Here is a 24,964-nt window from a genome sequence, read left to right as displayed (position 1 = left end):
AATGTAAATCAATAGCCGGTCAATAGCCGGCGGCACTAATACCGTCACTACAGTGCTGCTGCTTAATTTGGTATTAATAAATGCACTGAAAACTATATATATATATATATATATATATATATATATATATATATATATATATATATATATATATATATATATATCTGATATTTTATGTTGTATAAACCAAATCACACATATGAGCATTACAACGCGCTTGAAGGATCCGCTGATCAGTGTTCTTATTGAACTTGAAAAATAAAAACGTAAGATATCGTACCAGTAAATGTATTTCATGTAATCGATTCATAAATATGCTTTGGGTAAGAGGTAACTTCAGTGTGCATTCGAGTTTTACCAACTGACATCACAATATTGCTTCATGTTATGCATGCGTTAAATCAGTCTAAACTACCCTTAGGATAAAGACCTGATAATATAGTATCTGAAATAGACTGTTAAACACGAGAGTAATGTAATATGTCTCACAAGGCGGGAAGATCGTGCACGCTACGATAGCTGCAATGGGTCAGCACAACGCGACTATATGCAATGTATAACTTGGGCAGTGACACGTACACTTTCTGTGGACAGGAGCTAAAACCTGGACATATAGAGCTGCTTGATTAAGGTATGACGTTTCATTATTTGTATATTTAGTTTGAATAATATCTTGACAGGTATTGCAACTTGAACTGTTACTACTAGGACGTAACATTTTGTTCTTTTATGTTTATATAGAAGAGGTGTACTGTTTTGAGCATTCTATTATATTTACTGCAACTCATTGTTTTCACTACTTGCATATATATTTTAATAAATAATTGTTGATAAGATGCAGTCTAAGCAGCAGGGAAGTTTAACAGACCAGCCGTTCCAAACAAAATAAACCTTCCTACGAGAACTTTCTCCGTAGAAGCCTCAGAAAGCAGAAATAAAGCCTCCTACGAAAATTAATTTGCGTAAAATCCCCGCCGAGTGCAATTTTTGTGTGCATTCGGGCAAGGAAAAAAGGAAGATTTTTTGGGGGGGTCTGGGATATTTGTTTGTGTTAATGTGATTTTGCAGCGTGGGCTGCTTTTCCCAATTTTACGTTGCATTAAAATAATATACTTGAAAATAATATGAGTCAGAAAACTAGCACAGTTGGAGAGCCTCATTCTGCTAGATTAGCGCGAGAGGAGTTATCTGCAGTAAAGAAACTTATCCCGACAAAACAATTATTCAAGAAAAATGTTCGTGATTACGAAGATACGCAGCGTGGAATTACCGAGATATCGTCGAAATGGCTAAAGCCAGTCACTGAAATAGTCGAACAAGCCGCATATGGCGACAAAAAAGAAGATAAGGAACTTAGGAAGCACGGGCTTATTCCCATGACGAGAGACATTGAGGAACACACTCGAGTAATTCCGGGTAGGCTTGAGCAAATTCACCAAGGACAAGAACAAGCACGAGCAATGCGAGCACAAGAACAAGTACGAGCACAAGAACAAGTACGAGCACAAACAAAAAAACTGCAAGAACAATTGAGGCAAGCACAAACACGAGCACAAGTACGAGCACAAACACAAAAGCTACAAGAACAATTGCCTCAAGAACAGCCACAGCAAGAAGAAGAAGAAGAGGAGGAAAGTGGTAGAGAACCTCGGGAAGTAATAAAAGATAAGTTTACTGATGATGGTTGGAAAACGATAGAAAAACAATTTGAATTATTTGGTAATGATATTAATGAACTTGGCGCATTTGCCGAAGATTCCTTTAACGCCAGATCAAAATTTTTAACGGAAGATGGATTAAAAAAAATTAAATCGCGAGATCTTTGGTACAGGAATATATACCGAGCTAGAGTTAACATGTCCAGGATAGCTAAGGGCGACCCGATTTTTTATGAATTTCGTAAATCTGCAAATAATAGATTTTTGTATAATATGAGTCAATCTCGGGAGGTGAAAGAAAAACCTGAATCTCCGGTGCCGCCACAATCTTTAAAAACAAAGAAAATACCCCAAATAAAATCCCCCGATACATCTCGGGTACTTCCCCAAACAGAGAGAGTAACCAATATCTCAGGAACTTTTCCTCGCACACATTTCGACGAAAGTTCCATAAATTATTTCAACAAGGACGAGGATACTTTAATCAACATTGCCAGATTTGGCTTCATTGATAGAGGCAAATACCTGAAATCCGGACGTGTTGATAAATTTACTAAAGAAAATTGGGCTCCCGCGGTATATTTTGCTTCAAAGAAAAGATCCGTCAATCTTGATGACCCGGGTTACCAAGATTTTATGGGAAAAATAATACAAAAAGAAGAAGAAGAAAAAGAAGAAGAAGAAAAAGAAGAAGAGGAAGATATATTTCAGGGGTGGGAAAGTAGTCCAGAACCAAAGACAGGAAGCGGATATACCATTTGCCCTGACAGCGTTGTCAACGACGTGTCTCGCCTCGAAGTATTAATCGGAGGAAAACGAGCCGGAAATAACTCTCGTGAAATAATCAACGAGGCCTCAGATATTTGTCAGCGATTATTCCGCGGTGGTGTCATCGACTCCTACATTTACAAGGAGCTCATTGATGAACTCATCGATTAAAACAACACAATTGAAATAACATGATTGTTCACAAACATCAGCGCAGACCTAGACAGGTCCGCATAGTTAACTCTCGATTGCCTGTATACAAATATATTCACGGCAATGTACTTGGTGACATCGTTAAAAGCCTCGTCACGCGAGTAATTCCTAAAATCGGACCCACAGTCAAACAATTCGCGTCAAAAGCAATAGGAAAAATCGGCGAGACTGTCGTTTCTGGTATCGGCAATTTGGCCACTAAGGGCTACGATGCTGTCAAAAGTAAAATATTAAATTTAACGCGTAAAAAACAGCCCGTCAAATTACCTAGCACCAGCGAAATGCCACCCGAAGTCAGTAAAGCTATAAACGACGCAGCAAATAAAAAATAAATGACCTAGCACAGGAAGTTGCTAACGCAAATCTCGCAAGGGAAGTTGCAAATACAAGTTTCGTATCGGGTAGCGGTCTTCGTTTTAGATGATATTCTTAATAATAAATGTTCGCACAAGTGTCAAATGAAGTGTTCGACATGGACGAGCCTGTAGGTAGGGACATATCCGTACGAGATTTCCAGTATTTTTCGTATATTGCAGTTGAACCAAATACACCTAATCGCTTGGAAATTCAAGTTCACGATACAACAAGATATTTTCTTCCATCTGAGGCATATATCGAAGTTATTGGGGAAGTTGTTAAAACGGATGGTACCAGTTATGGAGCAGATTTTAGAGTCGGATTCGTCAATAACGGTATTATGGCATTATTCAAGAGCGCCACTTACATGATCGACGGAAGAGAGATTGAGTCAATTACCAACGATATTGACTTAGCAACAACGATAATAGGCCTAGCTAGATACTCGGATGATTTTACTAGATCGGCCGGTCCTAGTATGATGTTTGCCAAGGATAATTCTGATCGTCCGGAAAGTAGGCCGTTTCTTATCAGACAACCCAACGATCGCGCCGCTCCTGCTGCTCCCGCTGCTATCGAAGATATGATCATTAAACCTTATCCTGATTATAATCTCGGATTTACCACGCGAAGGTCTATGCTAGCACCAGGTAACAGAGGATTCTCTTGTGCTATCCCGTTATCCCATATATTTGGATTTTGCAGGCATTTCAGGAAAATTATCTACGGAGCAAAACACACCGTAACATTTGTCAGAAAGGAAAATAGCAACGATGCTATCTGGCGAGAAGGCGCCGTCGATTACGCTACTGGTGTGATAGGTCCTAATGACGCTGTAAATAATAACGGCATAGTAAGATTACTAAAATTTACCCTGTGGATGCCAGCGATAACCCCATCAATAATCGAGGAAGAAAAATTATTATCATTCATGAACCAAGGCGGTAAATCTGTCATGTCATGGCTGACAACAACAACAGATTCCACAACTACCAATATTAATGGTGATTTTACCTGGCGTATTGCATCGCAGCAAGGTACCTCTGCACCTAGGCATATCTTTATCGCTTTTTTGCGTACCAGTAGATATCATCAATTATACAGCCACATGATATTTGATCACATTGGAGCAACAAACGTATCGTTGAGGATAAACGGCCAACAAGAGCCATCCGAGGAAATATCGATTGATTTTGCCAACCATTCTACGGCTCGTGCGTATCATCGCTTGTTAAGTTTCATGGGTCGCGATCAAAATATCGATACGGGATTGCAAATATCGCAGCTAGATTTTAATAATTTGTATCCTATCTATTACTTTTCCCTGGAGCATCTTGATCTGGTAAAGCAATCTGTCGTTGATATCCATTTCAAGGCTAGAATTAACACAGGTGGAATTAATCACAAAGCAATTGCGGTGATTCTCAGCGATAGAACAATGATCTTGGAAGGCATCAGTGGTATAATGAGAATCATCGACGCTCCTGTTGAGAAAATGTAACTTTAAAATCGAAGATTTTTAAGACTTTCTAAATTTAGATTAAACGATTATTAATATGCCATACGAACACGTCAGCGTAACTCTGACCCCGGGTCAGATGAAAAAGCTCCAATCAGCGATATCAAAGCGATGCGGTACGAAATTAACCTTGAAAAACGATCATATTCAGGGCGGTCCTAACAAACTATCGCTAACTAGGGGTCAACGTGAACGTTTCACCAAAGCCAAATCAGCGAATTCCGGCGTTCATGTGAATCTTAGTATAGGTGCCATCAGAGACATGGTCAAAACGGGCGGAATTTTCCCTTTCCTAGCTGCTATTCCTGGATTATTATCCGGGGCTCTTCCGGCAATTGCAAAAGCGATAGGATTAGGTGCGGCCGGAGCTGTAGGCGACAAACTAGTACACAAAGTAATGGGAGGGCGATACGGTAAAAAAAAGGGAAGCGGCCTTTATCTAAGACGCCCCCCATACGGATCCGGCCTTTATCTAAGACGACCCCCGTACGGATCCGGTCTGAAATTAGCCTACCAGCCTCAAATTTAGATTTATTCAACGAAGCAAAGAATAAAAAAATAAAAATTTTCAGAGGCGTATTTATGCGGGATCAACTACCAGAAAAACCAAACCCTACCGAGACAGGAATAATAAATCTCGATTCAAATACCGGCCCTGGTACACACTGGGTCGCCTACGCGATTAATCCACGCGAAGTTGTTTATTTTGACTCGTACGGATTAGCTCCACCAAAAGAATTCGTCAATTACGTGTCAAAGTTAAATATTCCAATTTGGTATTCGAAACTTCCGACGCAGACGTTAATGGATCCACCGATATGCGGCCCAGAATCAATTGATGTCCTCGACGCAATTTCAAAATCATCCGACCCGTATCATAGGATCGTATTTAAATACGCCGTAGATAAATATCATGGCTGATATTTACGGGAGATTCTCTACAGGAAGAAGGAAGTAGCCGACGTCGATCTATCAAAGTTCGCCACAAGGGATGATATTAACAATCTTCTATCGCTGTCAGAAGTGGATCCTGGCGAAGTTGCTGTTTTTCAGACCCGCGAAGGAAGATTACAAACAAGCAACGTGAAAATAATAGATATAATCAAGCGAGACGAATATAACGATCGCATTAATCAATTTACTAGCCTGTCAGATTCGGTATCAAAATCCATCGCTGATATCGCCGATATTATAGCGAAGTTACCCCTGAAGGCTAATATCGCGGATGTGGAAAAAAAAGACAACGAGCTATCAGCAACGTTGCTTCTGAAGGCCGATAAAACATCACACGACGATCTTCAGGACAGAATGACAAAAAGACTTAACAGGCTAAATAACGATCTTAAAAAACTCGACGATAATTTAGCTAAATTTAGTAAAAAAAACGAGGAAGATATAAAAACATCCAGCGATACTTCCTCCGCCGCAAACGAACTAGCAAAGAAAAAAACCGATCAAGCATCGCATGACGATCTTAGCGATAAAGTGAGAAAAATCAACGAGGATATTACCAAAATAAATACTGTAATGAGTCAGAAAAGCGATCAAGCATCGCACGACGATCTCAGCGAGAAAACAAAAAAAATCAACGAGGATATTACTAAAATCAACGATGAAATTTCCAAGATATACCAAATCACAAATGAAAAAGTCGATAAGACATTACACGGCGATCTCAGCGAAAGTGTGAGAAAAATCAACGAGGATATTACCAAAATCAACGATGAAATTTCCAAGACGCGTGATTTGGCGCCTCAAAAGGTTGATGTATCGTCGTATAACGGAGAAATTCGAGATTTAAGTGCGAAACTTCTCGACGCAACTACAAAAATTAGCGATATTAACACAAAAATATCGTCAATGAATCTTCCAAAATTGGCGCGTTTTCACGTGCCAGATCAGGTGGTAACAACAAATCTTCCTTGCCATGTACCATTTGCGTTTAGGACACGGAATTTTATTTGGACACCCGTGTTTGATAGTTTTATTTTTGAAGTGCCAATTACTGGTTTATATCGAATATATGTAATCTCCGAGATAAAATTCAATATAATAATAGAACGTGGCGGTAAAATCAATGAATTTTACCCTGGATTTTGTATTATTTCGCTAAGTGAAGATAGCGACCAAATATTTATTCTGGAACCACCAGATAGATCCGTCACAGAACCAGTGAATTATTTTGTAATTTTCGAATTTTTATCGACATTGCATAACATTGGTCAATTCGAATCAACTACAATTGTTGAGATAGGTAATGTCCAACCGGTTGGATAATTGTTGAGATAATTAACTAATAAATGACCGCATCGGATTACCGTTACAATCAGGCGCGTTCATGGCAGGATTCGCTAAAAAAACTCCTCGACGAGTATCAGGTAAAAATAAAAAAATATCAACGCAGATTAATTGCCATCGATGTCGCCGTGTACGCGGTAAGTGCAATAATCGCCGGTGCGGGAATAATCTTATCCGCGGTAACAACAATCGCGCCGATCGCAGCAACGATAATAATCTCATCGACAACGACAATCGCCGGTGTTCTCAATATTATCGCAAAAAAAAATATCATCATGCACGAATGAAAAATTGTCTCTATACACGAGTAACTATCCCAGGTCAACAATGCGTATTCGAAATTATCATCGCTGCTTTCTGAGAGTCTCAACGATGGCGTTATATCCGATCTAGAATTTTCAGCAATGATAAATATCTACTCCGAGATTGAACAAATGAATATCAATAATGTCCGAACTAACTCAAATCGTGACAAACACGACACCACCGATAACAACGCTGATATCGGCAAGCTCAACCAGGCCAGAATTTAGTATCGATTTTCCAATACCAATTAGCGTCAAGGAAATTGCGCTGTCACAATTACGCGTCTATAACAGCTGGCCCAATGTTAGGTCGAAATCATTCGGTAGATTATCGTCGAATGATTCGCTTGTTTTTGAAAATAAAAACGGCCCCGATGGAACTCCCGATTGGATCGTCGTTGGCATACCAACAGGCAGTTACGAAATTGAGCAACTAGGTAAGGAACTTAAAAGTAGAATATCGAATATAACTGGCGATGCTACTCCAGGAATAAAAATATCCTCGCACGATCCAACGTTGTCGTCGATAATCGAAGTAAAATCGCCATATATCGTCGATATTTACCAGTCATCGATTAGGACAGTTCTAGGTTGGCCCGAAATCGCACCTCTGGCAAAACCAGAAAAATCTGATTTTATTATTCCAGGTTGGCACGAAGAAGCTCCTCCAGAACTACGGGAGCCAAAACAATCAGATTTTACCACCGACGAAGGATGGTACGGAGATATCAAACACAAGCCTCTAATCAGCAGTGCCATCAATCTCATGAACAGCTACAAATTTAACCTGGTAATGTTCGCTTTTACTTTTAGGGACGAAATAATTCTCTCGTGGTTGCCTCTTCCTAAAATTGCCCCCGGTGTGAAAATCTTCGACGCTACCAACATTAACAGGATAATAGCTCCCATAGACGGTATCTTGGTAAGAAAAACCCTCGACGAATTTATTCAAGAACATAAATTACAATTAAATTTATTGCGGGAATCCTTTCATGAATGCATCTTAAATAAATCAGGTTCATGTAGCGAAATTATCGGACGCGTGAAGATTTTAAATCAACTCGCGAATGATGTTGAATATTATCACGACATGTTCATTCGGGCGATAATCGACGATATATCAATTGCCGATTATGTTCTTCCTATTAGCAAATTCGAGTTGATCAAAAATTCAGGAGAAAAACAAAAATTCATGAGAGTATTTGGATTAACCGAGGAAACGCTACCAAATTTCAAATTTCCCGATTATGATGTTGATGAAATGAGAAAATCCGTCACTGATACCATCGATGATTTATTTCCGAAATTACATGCCGCGTGGACTAAAAAAATACAATCAGAATCGATTCTCAAACATAATAATGATCCTGCCGGGCAAGGGCGGCATATCTCGCCGGGTATCGTTAACATAACGGAGGTTATCGCGATTTATCTTCACGCGGATGTTGTTGAAAACAGCTACAACGTGGATTCGTCTGTGTCAGAGCAGGCACAGCAGGGATTTATCTTATATTCGTTTTCACCTAGCGCATCTCCGGGTTTTTTGATAATAAAAGAGCCAGTAAATCCGTTTTACCTGCGATGCCACAATCGATTATTATCGAAGATAAATTTCAAACTGACGGATCAAAATGGACATTTGCTTGATATACGCGGAGAAACACTGAGTATCAATTTGTTGGTGAGATCGTGAAATAATCTAAGATTCTAAAGATTCTTAAAGATTTTTAAAATCTCTCCACGGGAAAAAAAACGGGCCAAAAAAATAAATAAAAACCAGCAGATTTTTCAAAATTAGTAAAATTTTTTAATTTTGATGGGGTAAATACCCGTCAAATTGAGCAATTTATGTATTTTTATGTTTTTGATGGGGTAAATACCCGTCAAATTGTGCAATTTATATAATTTTATGTTTTTGGTGGGGTAAATACCCGTCAAAATTAAGAAAATTGCATAATTTCAGTAAATAAATTATTTTGGTAAATAATAAAAAAAAATTAATAAAAATCAGAGAGATTAAGAAATTTGTGTAATTTTATGTTTTTGATGGGGTAAATACCCGTCAAATTGTGCAATTTATATAATTTCGTGAATCTGCTGGGGTAAATACCCGTCAAATTGTGCAATTTATATAATTTTATGTTTTTGGTGGGGTAAATACATTAATTTCAGTAAAATAATAAAAAAAAAATAATAAAAATCAGGAAATTTTTTTTTTTGTGGCAAGAATCTTAAGAATCTTCAGAATCTTTGATTCTGCTTTCATCGACCAGCTTTTTTAGCTGCCTGACGCGCGAGCTTGTAATTTTTCTTGACTCATATTCGTCGGACAAAATCGATCTAACTTTTTCTACCAGCTTCGATAATTTAACAAAATCCTCGATTTGATCATCGCTGACAGCCGCAAGTGATTGGTACATGGCAATCTGGATTTTCTTTATAAACTTGTATTCTGACGGTAGCGTGTATCTGTATTCGAGCTTTCCTTGAACAATCGTCTCAAATTCGGACCGGATTTTACCCGCGTCCTAATCTGAGGATAAATTTATGTTTTTGTTTTTCAGGTCATCGATAGCTTCAATGATGTTGTTTATATTATCCTCGTTCATTATACAAATTTGTAATATTTAATTAATTTTTTAGAAAATATTGAGATTTTTAATCAGATATTATCGGAATATAGTAAAATTCGATCCACTCGCCAAATAGATATGAGAATGTCACGTTGATTATTTTTTCTGTCGCACGTTGCACCGATGCTGGATTAATACTAAAATATTTTGCAGCGGCGTTTATCGATGTAAATGCAAGTTCCTCGCCTGTTTCTCGATTTACCGATTTAACCGCCTTAGATGGTCGCCGTACGCCACCGGCATTGCCGGATCTGCAATTTTCACTTTGAGTTACTTCTCGAAGGTTAGATAGTTTGTTGTTAAGTTTATTTCCATCGATATGATCGATAACGAGACCGATTTATATTGGTCCGTTGAAACATTCGAATACAAACTTATGACAAAAGTAACTTGCGCTTCTTCGTTTTTTGTTTTTGTTGATGGTAAAAACAAGATAACCTGAATTACAAACCTTACCGACCCGATTCTTTGTTCTAATATTTCTAACGATACCATCCGATGACGCCTCGTATCCCTCGATCGTTGGATGAGATTTAAACTCGCATGTCATTGTTGTTTCTGGAATCACTGATTTCAAGTTCATTATATAATAATTATATGTCTAAATCGTTATTTGCCTTGAATCGATTAATATAATCTTCTTCGCAGGTTATCACCGACGAGGATCTTTTTTCATAATATCGACGCAATTCTCGATAATTTTTTCCTCCGCAGGCTAAACACAATCGAGTTTTTCCTCGCGTGCCAACTTGACAAACTAAGCAACGTTGTGGTCCTTTACTGCCACGCCGAATCGCGTGTATATGAGCCCCGCAATAATCGCCTTTGCAGGATTTATCACAGAATTTTGTTGAACCGATTAATATCCATTTGCAATGCATTATTATAATTTAAACATTTGTCTAAAATATAATCATGGATGTATTTGATCTTGATGAGGCAGAATATATTATACATGAAGTTGATCGGGCCAAGAGAGAATTTTTCGACGATGGAGCGATTCACACTTGGTCGACTTGGAAAACGAACTCTTTTGATGCCACGATGAACCTGGAGCGAGCCAAGAAAATAATCGAGCACATAAAAACCGAGCATAGGGAAGAGCGATTTATCTTTGGAATAAAATTTATCGCACAAATGCCCGATGATACTTGGATTATTCGCGATAAACGAGATCCCGTGCGTGGCGGTAAGAAAAATGTTATTCTCGATAAAAACTCTAAGCACGGATTGTTACTGGGGATCGATGGCCCCTATTACGCTAGGGCATATCCATCTAGTGCAGTTGTTTATGGAATTTATCGGCTAAATAATAATCCGGATGTGAAAAGTCTACCCGCGATGAAAGAATCACCAATGATAAACTGCGTGGCCGAGCGCGTAATCGAACATATGAAAAACGCTCGACGCGGATCTGGTTTGACCCAGTTGAGGCTGAATAAAATTAACGCATGGGCAAAGACTGTCGCTGATGGTGCATCTGTGGACGATGTAGCTGCGTTGAGTAAAAAACTTAAATTTCCTATCACGGTGAAAACGCTATCGGGAGAAATATTATACTCGTCGCCGTATAGATCTCGAGGAGCACCAATCGAGATTGTCGATCACAATTCACATGCGTGGTCGCAATCGGTGATGATATTTCCACGAGATCGTGTGGTTAAATTTTATCCTGTAGAGAATTCCGTAAAGAATTTCGCGAAGGATAATTCCGATGCTATGTTCAGATTTATCAAAAAATTAAGCGCATCTGATCCAATATCGATATGGTTATTCTCGAGCGAAGAAAGATACGATCAATTTATTCTGCCATGCGGCGATATTTACCGTGATGAAATATTACACGAGTCAATGAAAAATCTCGCGGTGAAATATTCGTCGAATCCCGATCAATTACTGACAAATTGCTTTACAATTCCGTCTGTGGCCGCTCATGCCGCTAGGGAGAAAAACTCGTGGAAGCCTACAAGAAACGAATATCTCGCTGATATTCAACTTAGCTGTATCGAGTACGGCCATGGCGGATTGCGGAATACTAAGTACAATTTCGAAAATATGATCTCCGTTGACATGAGCGCGTGTTATCCTGGAAGCTTCCTTGGATATGGCGATTGTGCCGATTATTTTGCTAAATTCGGTCATCCTACCAGCGAGATGACAAGAGTAGCGATTAACGGGCCGTTACCTGATTTTGCCATAACCATGTTCGCTTGTGTTACGTCATTCGAGTTTGCTGAAAATTTGCATAAAATTTGTTATATTTGGTTTGGTAGGCATTTCTCTCAGCGCCGTTGGGTTCCTACGGTGTTGTTGAGATATATGCTAGATTCGTCGATGTTAGTATCGTTGACAGTGAGCGAGGCGATTATATCCTACAGGAAACAAACTAATGTGTGGTTGCCGACGGACTGTGACAACGCAAAAGATATAGGAAGAAAAATAATTGGTAAATTTACTCAAGGTGGATCCGTTGATCATAAACATCGACACGCTAGATTATTTATCAACGACGCCGAGATGGATTTTATTATCGCCGATACGGTATCGCGAGGAATATTCTGCAACAGAGAGAATATTATCATTGATGGATTAAAGTTAGGTACCGTGATTAGCTACCTTGACGGAGAATCAGCGCAATATACGCATTTACGGTCGTCGATGCTCGCTTATGTAAGTATAAATTTACTCTCGATGATAAATAAATTTTCTGATATCGCGGTAAGAGTCGCGACGGATTCATTTTATATCGATAAAAAATACCAGTGCAGGCTGGAAAATTTAATCACCGATGGTAGTTCATGGGGAACCTGGAGGATAAAAAACGAAGATATTCTAGATTATTGCGAAGATGCCGATGTTGAAGATTGTGATAAATTTCATCGAGATAAATTTGAAGATTTTTCCAAAGCCGCATCTGCATTTGACCCAATTTCACGCAGTAAATTCGTTTACCTAAATGGACCTGGCGGTAGCGGTAAAACAACGCGAGCAATAAATTTATTTGCGAACTCCGACGTGATTGTGTTGACTCCGACTCACAGATTAGCGCGAGAAATAAAGCAGCGCGGAGTTGGTTCTTGCACATATCACAGTTATTTCAAGTGCAGCGGTGGATCATGGGATTCGGCTCGCATGGGAAATAAATATATCAATAAGATTATAATATTTGATGAGATTTGCACAGTGAATTTGGATATATTAAAATCGATCTTGGCTTGGCTGGAAGGGAAAAATACCGCTGTGATAATGTGCGGTGATCACGGCCAACCTGATCCTATCGATGGCGAATCGCCTCACGAATGGCTCAGAAACTTCGTTGATTATTATGAAGAAATCGACGCCGATTATAGATCGACGGATATTTTACTGACCGAATTCAAAAAATTGATTCGATTACAGCCGAATAAGATTCAGTGTGACGTCATGAGGAAAATAATCGACGAGACTCCGATGAGCGATTTTCTAAATTTGTGGCGTCCCGATCATTTGATCGTCGCTAGTAGGAAAATTGTTCGTGATATTATTCAGGAAATGTTATTCAAGCTGCATTGTGAGAAATTTCCAACACTGCAGGTACCGTTATGCTATAGGCCAGCTAATACTAGGCGACAAAATATTAATATTATTTTGCCATGCGGAGAGGAAAAGATTTTGGTCCTAAATGATATTATCTTTGTTGATATTAATCTTGTTAATGACGCGATAAATGCAGAAAAATCGCCATGGAAACTAGGATACGCAACAACGATACACTCGTCGCAGGGATTGACCGTAGATGGTCAAGTTTGGATCGTCGATGACAGAATATCTTGGTCAAATTTGGTATATTTAGCCGTGTCGAGAGTAAGAAAATTATCTCAGCTAGGACGAATTCGAGTAAATCACATCAGTGACGCTGGCGGTAGTTGAGTATCTTCGGGGACTATTTGTAATTCTTCCTTGGTAAATCCGCGTTGTGGCGCTAACGAATCTAGGATATAAATAGCTGGTCTTCCTGACGATCTTGTTACGGCGGATATTTTATGTGTTGTAACGCTCCAGGTTGGGTCGGTTGCTCTTTTTCTGCCTCCTTCAGCTTCGCCTTCCTTATATAAATATCTGACCGTGACACTACCTAGTACAGGCTGAATTGTGGAATCTCGCTTTAGGGGTATATTCGATTTTGTAATTGCAATTGCGGGTTTCATTGCTATTGTTCGAGATACTTCGTTATTTAGCGCGTTAATTACCTTAGGCAATCTTGATACCCAATCGTGAGATCGATTATCTTGAATAAATTCACGCGCGTATTGGTATCCAAATAATCGTTCTGCGAGCGTTTTATTGAATCTTTCAACGATAGCTTGATTGTGATGAACACCTACGATACCGCGACGGATTTTAACATTATTCTTTTTCATCAGTGAAGTAACCGCGCCAAGAAATTCTCGACCTGGATCAACCTGGAGAAGCTTTGGCCAGGTCAACGGGGATCGTGAGTAAATTTCGCTAAACGCCTTGGCAATTTCTGTTGCTGTTTTATTCGATAACGGCTCGGCTTCTTTATATCTGCTAGCGATATCAACAACCGTTAACACATATTTGTATGTGACTCCGTCGACGGTATCGTGAGGAAGAAACATTAAATCAGCCTGATGGACTTCATTAGGGACATTGACAGTGAAACTCGCATATGGTATTTTCTTAGGTGGGGGAAGATATATTTGCCAGATTGCCTGTTTCGATAGCCACGATTCAGCGACGGATTGTTTTACTTTAGCGGCTTTAGCGAGTTTGGCAATTGCTGATTTTCCTCGCCAGAATCCTCGCGGAGAATAATATATCTGCTCCATTATTATTTACCAGCGCCGAGTACTAATTTACCTTTCATTGCGCCTTTTATCAACCAAGTTGCCAATTTTTCTTTGAAATGTTTGTCGGGAATTGCGTCTAGTGCGTGAATTAGCCTGATATCAGCGAGATGTCTTTGCTGTAAATCACCGCTACGATACGCGAGATCGTGGTAGTAACACGCGTTATCGATGGCGTTTACAGGATCTTCGCCTTGATTTGGTTGGTCATTATCATCGAGTCTGATATCGAGTCTTGTTCCGGGTCCGCAGTAATTGTATCCTGGTAGATGCTTCTCTCCGGGATATTTCGCCCAGGGCAGCCCAGGTAGATTTTTCATGGAGGCGGTAATGTCTCCTCCGGTTCTATTTTTTTTTTTACAAATTTAAACTTGCGAGTCTTGCAAACTTCACATTCTCCCTTGATTGCGTTCCTGTTGTTGCGTGTGACGATTTCGGTTGGATTTAACGTAGCTGTGTGAGTGCGACACTTAACACAATATAGATCCATGTATCTTATTAACATGAATGTAATTGATTTTTCCGCCACGAAGCGACGCGAGCAAGTAAAACATAACGCGGTATTACCGAATTCGATAAGGATGATAATTATTGGCCCGTCGGGATCTGGTAAGACGCAATTGTTAGTAAATTTGATTATGCGATGGCTAAAATGGGATAAATTGTATTTGGTTGCACCATCCGTGGACGATCAGCGATGTTATCAAGTGCTAAAAGAATTTAGCGACAATACCGACGAAGGCACAATCGAATTCATCACAGACATCAATGAAGCTCCAACCGTGGAAAATTTAGACGGCGATGTTAATAATCTCGTTGTATTCGATGATGTTATGCTGGACAAGCAGACCAACCCGGCTAGGATATTCTCGCGTGGCAGACACAAGAACACCGATGTGATTTATGTAACACAGAGATATACGCAGATTCCAAAGGTGATTAGAGATAATTGTAATATTTTATCGGTGTTCAACGGCGTAGACACACACACGCTAGGAAATATCCATCAGACCTGGTGTAACGGTGACATGGATATAAACAAATTTAAAAATTTCTTCAGCCGCGCTCAGGCAACACCGCACGGGTTTATCACGATCAATCTTCATGATCCACGAAGTCGGTATCGAATCGGTCTCGATCAAATTTATTCATGAGAAATGCAGCCCACGCTGCAAAATCAAATTAACACAAAAAAATATCCCAGACCCCCCCGAAAAATCTTCCTTTTTTACTTGCTCGAATGCACACAAAAATTGCACTCGGCGGGGATTTTACGCAAATTAATTTTCGTAGGAGGCTTTATTTCTGCTTTCTGAGGCTTCTACGGAGAAAGTTCTCGTAGGAAGGTTTATTTTGTTTGGAACGGCTGGTCTGTTAAACTTCCATGCTGTTCAGTCTATTATATTTATCAAATCCATTGTAAATCACATTAAAGTATGCAACTATGGTAATTTGAACAAACTAAGTTTTATGTTGTAATCTAATTGTACAGGTCTACTGCGAAGTAAATATTTCATGTTTTAATTACCTTGAATTCATACAATATTAGGTTTGGTTGCATTTAGTGTGGAGATATAGAAATAATGGTATACGTGACATAAAGCTCTCGTTTAAATCAGAACGGGTTCACTACATATAAGTCACTCAGTCAAATGTATACATTGGTCTTATAGTATAAGACTAAAACAAGAATTTCGTTTTTTTTAGCCGTCTCTGACCATGTATAGATAATGCATGGTTCAGAGTTTAAATGGAAAATTGCGCTAGAAAATGAATCCAGACACAGGGGCAGGCAACTCGAAACGTATTATAAACACTCAGACACGGGAGCCTCAGTCATGTGAACCACTTACATATGACTATTGTGAGAGACGGTTGAAAGGAGGAGTTGTGCTAGACAGGAAATCATGCTACAAGGGCGAACAAACATGGGACTTCCTATGAACGTCGGGACATGGGAGCCCCAGTCTCTAGATTTATCCTATAGTTCACTACACACTGAAGACGTAATAGAAAGGCACACCTACACAATGAAGGAGCCATTGGAGGGCGTACCTATGCAGTAAAAAAGCCATTGGAGAGCATATATAATCAATGAAATTAATTCAGTGCGGAAGTTGTTGTTGTTGTTGTTGTTGTAGGGATTAACGCCATTTTTCAGCACGATGGGCTATACATGGCGGCCAGTACTAATGGTGGAGGAAGAACCCGGAAAACCCCGGAAAGAACCACCGACCCACGAGAAGCTACTGGCAAGCTTTCTCACATGCCCACATTGGCTGAATCTTAGACTCGAACCGCTGCAGACAGAGGTGAGATGGCAGTGATCCGTAACGAAGAGCGCTTTAGACCACTCGGCCACTCGGGGCCCCCAGTGCGGAAGTACCATTGAACATAATATGCTCTAAAGAAATTCAAGAATAGGTAACTACTTAATAACTGTTGAACTGCGGTTGTTTATGGTACTATTGTTCAATATATTTTGCTTTCTTTTTACAATAATCATTTAATTCAACCATATTTTTATCATTAAGAAGAATCCCAACCATCCATTCGCCAGTTATGTGACTGGTGTTAGAAGTGGGCTGTTTGGTTGTAACAGCCTCTTAGATGAACAGAGACAAGCAAGTTGCAGCTTTCATAACTATATTGTAAAGTCTCCTCGTCATTACAATATGTTGTGTATATGTGAATGAATGTATTTGGAGCAGACAAGAGAAGATCAATCTGCCGGAGTGTTCCTTGACTGAGACACTATTACAATCCTTGTAGGGAAAATGCTGTTACACTTGCAACATAACACCTGTCTCTGAAGTGTTGTGGTATATTTTATATCATCTCTTTCGTGTATACATATTAACGTATTATGCACATACTAATCATTATTCGTAAGTGACTTGAGCTAGATTGGGTAGAAGTGTGTGTCTACTAAGGAAGACGTAAGGGAATTCGTCCGAGTCGAACAAGCTAAGGAAATGGAAGAGAGGAACAAACATTATCTCAAGACAAGAATATGATAGAGTAGGAACTAACTAATGCTCAAGACAAGTGTAAGCAAGAAACAAATATCGTTGAAATTAAGGCCAAGGATGCTAGCGATAAAATATAGCAAGTAAATGGATCGAGCAAGGGAAATTTTGTGCGGAAAGGGTTAGATAAATGGTTGAGACGATTAGGTGAGAGAGATATGCTAAAGGGGAAATTGAATAAATGGTACTCGCAAAATTGGGCGTTGCGCACAAGTTAAAGTTAAAGAGGGATGAAATTAAACATGAGAAAAGTTAAGGTTATGATGTCACCTTTTGATGAAATGACAGATGAGTTGGGCGCTTACGTAAACGGTTAAGAAACGTATGCCAAGGCGCAAGATGTAAATATGTGTGGGCTATACCTGTTTCATTCTTAGAGGAACAAGATATCCCCATTAGAGGATATGATGGTGTATACGTTGAAAAAATGCGTCGTTGAGGCAACTTTAATTGACAGAGGCAGGGTATAAGACAACGGACAAAACCTAAGAACAATGCAACTTGTGTGATTTTCATTGGTAGGATACCCGAATAATTAGATCGTTGGTTTAGACTGATTAAAGTGGAGAAGGGCTGTGAAGCATTTATCGACGTATTGATACGAGATCAGTTAATTGGATTTGTCAATTCCTGCACATTTACTAGATCAGTACCAAGTGGCATAAATCCAATCGTTCCTGCTAAGGCAGAATTGTAAATGGTCATAGTAGTGTGGCTACGATGGACACTGGTTGTACTTGTCATTGTTAAAATAAGCTTAGTGAAAACCCACTTGTACTTGGATAAAACGGGAGTTTGTAGATATATGGACGGAAGCTAAAATGGATTGGAAGCGGATTATGTAGGCATTACAAGTCCATATTTGCTGGGAGGTACAGGAGGTCTTTTCCTAGATAACACAATATTGATTCGGTTTTTGAGAAGGTGGAAGGTGTTGTTGATTTTCAGTCGGGTTGTTTAGCTCACGCCGTAACTATATCGCACGATAAGGCAAAAGATTTAATGAAAATGAACGTTCGATCACAAATCTTAAATATTGATGAGCATGATTTTTTGGTGAAAAAAGGCAGTTAGTACTTTTGAGTTGTGTAGAAAGCGTGCTAAGGAGGGGGTTGTTATACAGAGTAGAAGAAGTGGTCAAGCTAGCTCTATATTCAAAAATATTTGATCCACCAATAATTTATTTCAAACAACGCTGCTAGATCGCATCACTTAGTTCGAGATGAGTTTCAAGTGATGTTGATCGCATATCGGGAGGTTCCACAAGAAAGCTTAGGATTTGTATCTTTTTATTTATTGTATGCCAGGGCAGTTATAGGTCCCATAAATAGTCTTAAATAATTATGGGCAGAACAACTAGATGATAGTGAGGAAAGGAGTGCATATCTGTATGTGCTAGTTGTGATGGAGAGATGAGAATAAACTTCTAAACGTGCGCTGCATGAATTGACAACACCAGGCGTAAGGTACAGAAGGTAATGTTATACTAAAACATGGGACATACAGCTTATAGAAGGATGCAAGGTACTAATAAAAATTCCAGTGAAGAATAAGTGTGTTCTTGCAGTGGAGAGAACCACATATTGTGAAGTATGTAATTAGCAAGTTAGACTACATAGTTGAGTTTCGAAACAATCTCAAGATATTGCATGGAAATATGATGAAGCAAAATAGTGAGAGATAACCAGAATTATGAAGTTTACAGCGAGGTGTATTGGCGAAAGTTGTCATTAGTGTTATTGAAGTGGGAGATGACGAGGTGAATGGGGATGTCGGTCCACTTGCGACTTTTCCGACAGATGTTTTGATACGTCCGCTAACAGAATGTTACGGGGGTTGCCTAGATGAAATGGTGATCTCAGAATTATCAGTAGAACAGACACAAGAGATCGATACTTTTTGCAAGATTTTTCAGATGTATTCACAAACCAGACAATACCACCATTATTCCTTTTCGTTCTCAGTTTATAGTTAAGATGTAGTTAGTGAAGATCTTGCAGATAGATTTGATTGACTCTTCACTTTGTTCCATTTACAACACCAGTCGTACTTGTACGCAAACAAGGAAAACAAAGTTAGGTTTTGCATTGATTGTAGACAATATAACCAAAGTTACTGTCTTGATGAAGAGCAACTACCGAATACTAAAGAAACATTTTAAACAATGGCAAAATACAAACTCTTCAGCAAAATTGATTTGACTAAAGGGTAATGACAAGTGACATTGTGAAAGAAGGCAAAGCAAAGGCCGCATTTTGTTTGAAAAAAATTCACTGGTAGCTTCAGTTTAAAATGATGTCAATTTGGGGTAATTAATGCTCCTGAGATATTCACTAGATTAATGAGAAAGGTTCTGCATGTCTATACTAATTCAGATAGCATACATATAACATAATTGTGATTACCTTAACATGGCAAAGTCACATCGTAGCATTACGGGGATTGTTAGCAAGATTGAGAGCGTCTTGATTAACGGCACGTCCTACAAAATTTAATGTAATGTATCGCAAACTCAACTGTGTAGGGTATATGAGAGGGCAGTCTGTGACTGAACTGTTTAGGGTATATGAGAGGGCAGTCTGTGACTGAACTGTTTAGGGTATATGAGAGGGCAGTCTGTGACTGAACTGTTTAGGGTATATGAGAGGGCAGTCTGTGACTGAACTGTCTAGGGTATATGAGAGGGCAGTCTGTGACTGAACTGTTTAGGGTATATGAGAGGGCAGTCTGTGACTGAACTGTTTAGGGTATATGAGAGGGCAGTCTGTGACTGAACTGTTTAGGGTATATGAGAGGGCAGTCTGTGACTGAACTGTTTAGGGTATATGAGAGGGCAGTTTGTGACGTTATCTACATTCCTTAGTATTGTGCAGTTTATACAGGAAGCAAAACGTCCTTAAATCGAAATGCAGGTGCCTTATTATCTAGGTTTAGTGGAGTTCTTTAGGACGTTCATTTTATTTTGCGGCTACGTCTGTACCACTGAACACTTTGACAAAGAAGGATCAAATGAATACAATTGAATGCTGTGCAATCAAAGAATGAGCAATTGAGATGTTGGAAACTAGTCTGATAGGTATCTCATTAAAAGACTGCAATATCTAGATAAAATGTATTCTAATTGTAGAAGCTTCTGACATCGGTTTAGGCGCAGTATTATCACAGAAACATGAAATATAAAATTACATGTTGTCTATTCCAGTAGAAAACTATCACCTAGGGGCAGAATTATTCCATCATTGAGAATCAGTGCCTCGCAGTGATATGATATGCTTCCAAATCCCACAGGTAGTTGTTTAAATCAATGTGTATCCTGGAAACGGACCAGCAGCCACTCGTGTATAGAACAAGTGAAAACTGTCAAATTCAAATTTGTTGATATGGATATTAATATTCCAAAACATTCATTATGAGAATTTAATACATTCCAGGTAGAGAAAACAATGGCTGAGATACTTCTATCACACTTCATTAGGCACTGAGGTAGCTTTTAAAATGCAACTATACTCATCGCTTAAACAACGTTTTGGGGAACGTAGACACGAACTGATTTAACACTATTCCTTTATTTTATTTATGCATTCAACAAGTTTATATTCTTAGTATAATAAAGACCAGAAAATATATTTTCTGAAGTAGAGTTTACTAAAACGTATCATATGATGTTCACTGTAGAACACAGACTCGTGTAAGTAATATGATCGTGATAGTGGCATAATAGTTCTCACTACACCATTAGATTTGTTTTCATCTTGTGTACATGAGACAATTACTTGTAAACGTGATATGAAACAAGTGCTCGATTAGAATAGGTGGATGACACTTCATATAAATCACTCAATGAACTATTCTCATTCACCCTATCTCAAACGAATCAAAAATACGACCATTATGGTATATCAACTTCCATCCCCGGAGAGATAAGGCCAGGTTGAGACGGCTAACGTTATATTTTGCTAGCCAGGGAATCCTGCTACAATAACGGACATACGTGGACGTCCTAAGAACGTCGGGACACGGGAGAGCTAGTCACATGAACAACTTAGGACTAGGTTGTGAGACTGCTGAAGAGAAGAATTGTGCTAGCTAGGGAATCCTACCATATGGTTGGACAAATCAGGAATATCCATAGAACATAAGGTCAAGGGAGTCCCAGTTGCAAGTTTCGTCATATATTTCACTATACAGTGAAGGTGCCATAGGAAGCCACATCAACACATCGAAGGAGCCATTGAAGGGCGTATTTAATCAGTGAAACTAATTCAGTGCGTAAGTGCTAGTGAACATAAAGTTCTAGTAATAACTGTAAGAATGGACAAATACTAACCAACGGTTTAACTGCAGTTTATTATGGTGCTCTTGTGCAATCTATTGTTATATTCATCATGATCATCTAACTAAATCATCTTAATGTTTGTAAGTGTTGTCTATATATTCTCCATAAGTAGCATTCCAACCATCCATTCCTCCGTTATGTGACGTAGACAGTTTAATGTAATGCGCAAATGTGATGACCTGATACACAACATCGAAAGAAAAATGCGACCCGTTTAGTTACAAACGTCCTCACTTTATGATGAATCAAAAATAAAGATACGATTAACGAGTAATATGACCTTGTTAGTTAATAAAATGAGAAGAAGAAAAATAAATAAGATAAGAAACTATGCACTGGAACGTTCGTGTGTCATATCGGTCATATATGTGTTATTTCATATACAATTGTCTGACATACTTTCATCTAAACAGCTAAGCTGCCTTTAGAAAACAATGGATGGTCTAACGTTCCTTTCTGAGTATAACATTTTCAAACATTGACACTAATGTACGAGTGTAGTACGAAATGCTATCTTAACTTAGGAATATTGCCAACTGTAGATGATGAATGTACTGCAACCTCTACCACAAATCATGAAGTTGCCGCTTTTAAAATAAATGCATACACATTATTTAAAATGTACTTCACTTTGTCTATCAATTGTATCTAACGAAATATGAGTCCACTGTCACTAAGACGGAAGTGGATCGTGTCTGCTAATTCATTCTGAATATTATTGTCATACCCGATATTACACCAATGATGTAAGTGATCAACATTTTGTGTAGAATGTGGATAACATATATCATTGGCAATTATGCAACACTATCAATACATATATTTTGTGATACAAGTCTTTGAATCATTGAACATGAACTGTGATCTTTCAATATTTATCATAATGCTATCAAGTCAAACCTATGCAAGGATTTTTCTTAATGTACCTGCAACTATGTATCTAAACATGTACCTCCATCTGTAATATGTGCTTTCAGCTGGTAAGGACTGCTCTCGACCATAACTTAAACAATCAATAAAAAACATACACTCAAGAAGACGTCATTGCGCATGTTGGATTGATATTACCGTTTATACTATGATTCAATCTTAACATCCAAGTAGGGAGGAGATAGTCATTGCAAGAATCCGGGTTGGTCATACTTATATCACCCACTCCCACATACTAAAAGGTGAAGACCCACCAGAGTGCGTTTCTTGCAATGAACCATTCACTGTCAAGCACTTTATGATAGAGTGTTTTGACGTGCAACCTACGCGCGATCGTTATTACATTGTGCATGACATGAAAGAACTTTTTGATACTATAAGCATCACTCGTATTATAGAGTTCCTGAAAGCCGTAAATATTTACTCTAAACTCTAACTTTTATGCTATCACCTTGTGCAGCTTTATGCGCTCTATATGCCGTCCCATTTTAATACCTTTTCATCTTTTTTCATTAACATAGAACATTGACATCCCCTGTTGATCGGGAAGCTTTATTTTGCACCAATACCATCTTACCGTTTTTAATTTCAACCATTTGTTCTTTTATATCGTTGGTCGATATTGGACCTTTAATAAATTTTTAAAAGATTATACAAATAACATTTTGTTTGGCGCTAAATAGCCTAACAGTGCTGATGCACCGTTAAAAATAAAAACAAACAAACAAACAAACTTAACATCCAATATGCAAATGAGATAGCTGACGGAAAATCCTGAAAGATGAATAGTTTAATTGACAGTGTGATAATGATGTTCGATAAAGTAAAATATACCGTTGTCATTAATGCAATACCAAACAAAGCAAGCAGCTTTTTCGCGAAATAAAGTATGTATATATATATATATATATATATATATATATATATATATATATATATATATATATATATATATATATATATATATATATATATATATATATATATATATATATATATATATATATATATATATATATATATATATATATATATATATATATATATATATATGCTTTCTTCAAGCCAAATTTTTCAAGAAAAATAAATACTTAGCTCCCTTTACCTATTAAACTTACCTGTTTATGCACATGTTCCAACTACGTATACCGTATTATAATTCGGTTTCCTAAACCAGCAAACAAACAGCCTTTCCGGTTAGAACTTCAAATTTACGAGATGACTTCTTAGCATGTCAACAGTCGACACCATATTTTCTTGTTTTCAAAATAGTTATACTCGCAATGTGTTATAATATAACGTTTGTCACATTTAGTACAGTTAAAAGACTAGTATTCATTTCCAAATTTACAATAAATTTCCGCATTGCATGTTCCATGAAACACTTTACTCCCAGCAAGTCACATACCTTTGCGCAAGCTTCATTGTATAAATACCGGAAGATTTAAACATTAAGTGTCTAAGTATAGATTCATCCGATTCACTGTGATCCACGAACAAGTTTGTGTGTTATGTATGTGCACTCATTGCGCTATCAGCATAGGGTCCAATACGGTGCTTTAGTATCAACTGTAAACAGTGAACACTCTTCGAAGCGAGAATAAAAAGGTACACATACATGTGAGCAAATTATGCCTTATATACAATATTGTATGAACCCTTGAGATCACCATGTGTTTTACCTGTTTCCATTATTTTATCGGCGCTGACTAAAATAATGTTTTATGTTGTAATTGAGTTCAAATAATTATTGTTGTCGAGTCGTTGTGTATATGATGTCTGATGCAAAATGGTTTATACGTATCTGAATATTTACATGAAATACATTAGGACAGTCGTGTCAATAAAGATTTAAAGTAACCTGACATATATTAATTTAAATGAAGGTCTGGATTATAATATCATCACCAGTCTTCTATGCATTACAAGTTTGAATGCTAACGTAAAAATGTCAAAATTAAACGAGCGTCTGTAGAAATATGGATGAGGCAACGGAATTCATGATTCATGTTATCAAAGCCTAGGTATCCTATTCAGTGTATATATCCCTTAAAACTATTGTAATTTA

General features: G+C 38.2%; 1 protein-coding gene across 2 annotated transcripts in view; it reads right to left on the bottom strand.

The window, feature by feature from the left end:
- The window catches only part of LOC149784176 (uncharacterized), a 49,667-nt gene extending 25,315 nt beyond the window's left edge, over nt 1-24,352 (bottom strand). For both annotated transcript variants that reach the window (XR_016414107.1, XM_089933224.1), the window contains exon 1: nt 24,015-24,352. The gene's annotated coding sequence lies outside the window, so the exon portion shown is untranslated. The remainder of the gene's footprint in view (nt 1-24,014) is intronic.
- Nucleotides 24,353-24,964: the final 612 nt, after the last annotated feature.

The sequence above is a fragment of the Sinohyriopsis cumingii genome, chromosome 14, assembly GCF_028554795.1.
Source record: "Sinohyriopsis cumingii isolate HCF-2022 chromosome 14, ASM2855479v2, whole genome shotgun sequence".
Lineage (NCBI taxonomy): Eukaryota > Metazoa > Mollusca > Bivalvia > Unionida > Unionidae > Sinohyriopsis > Sinohyriopsis cumingii.
Note: the sequence above shows the minus strand (reverse complement) of the source record. Positions and strands in the feature narration are given on the sequence as shown.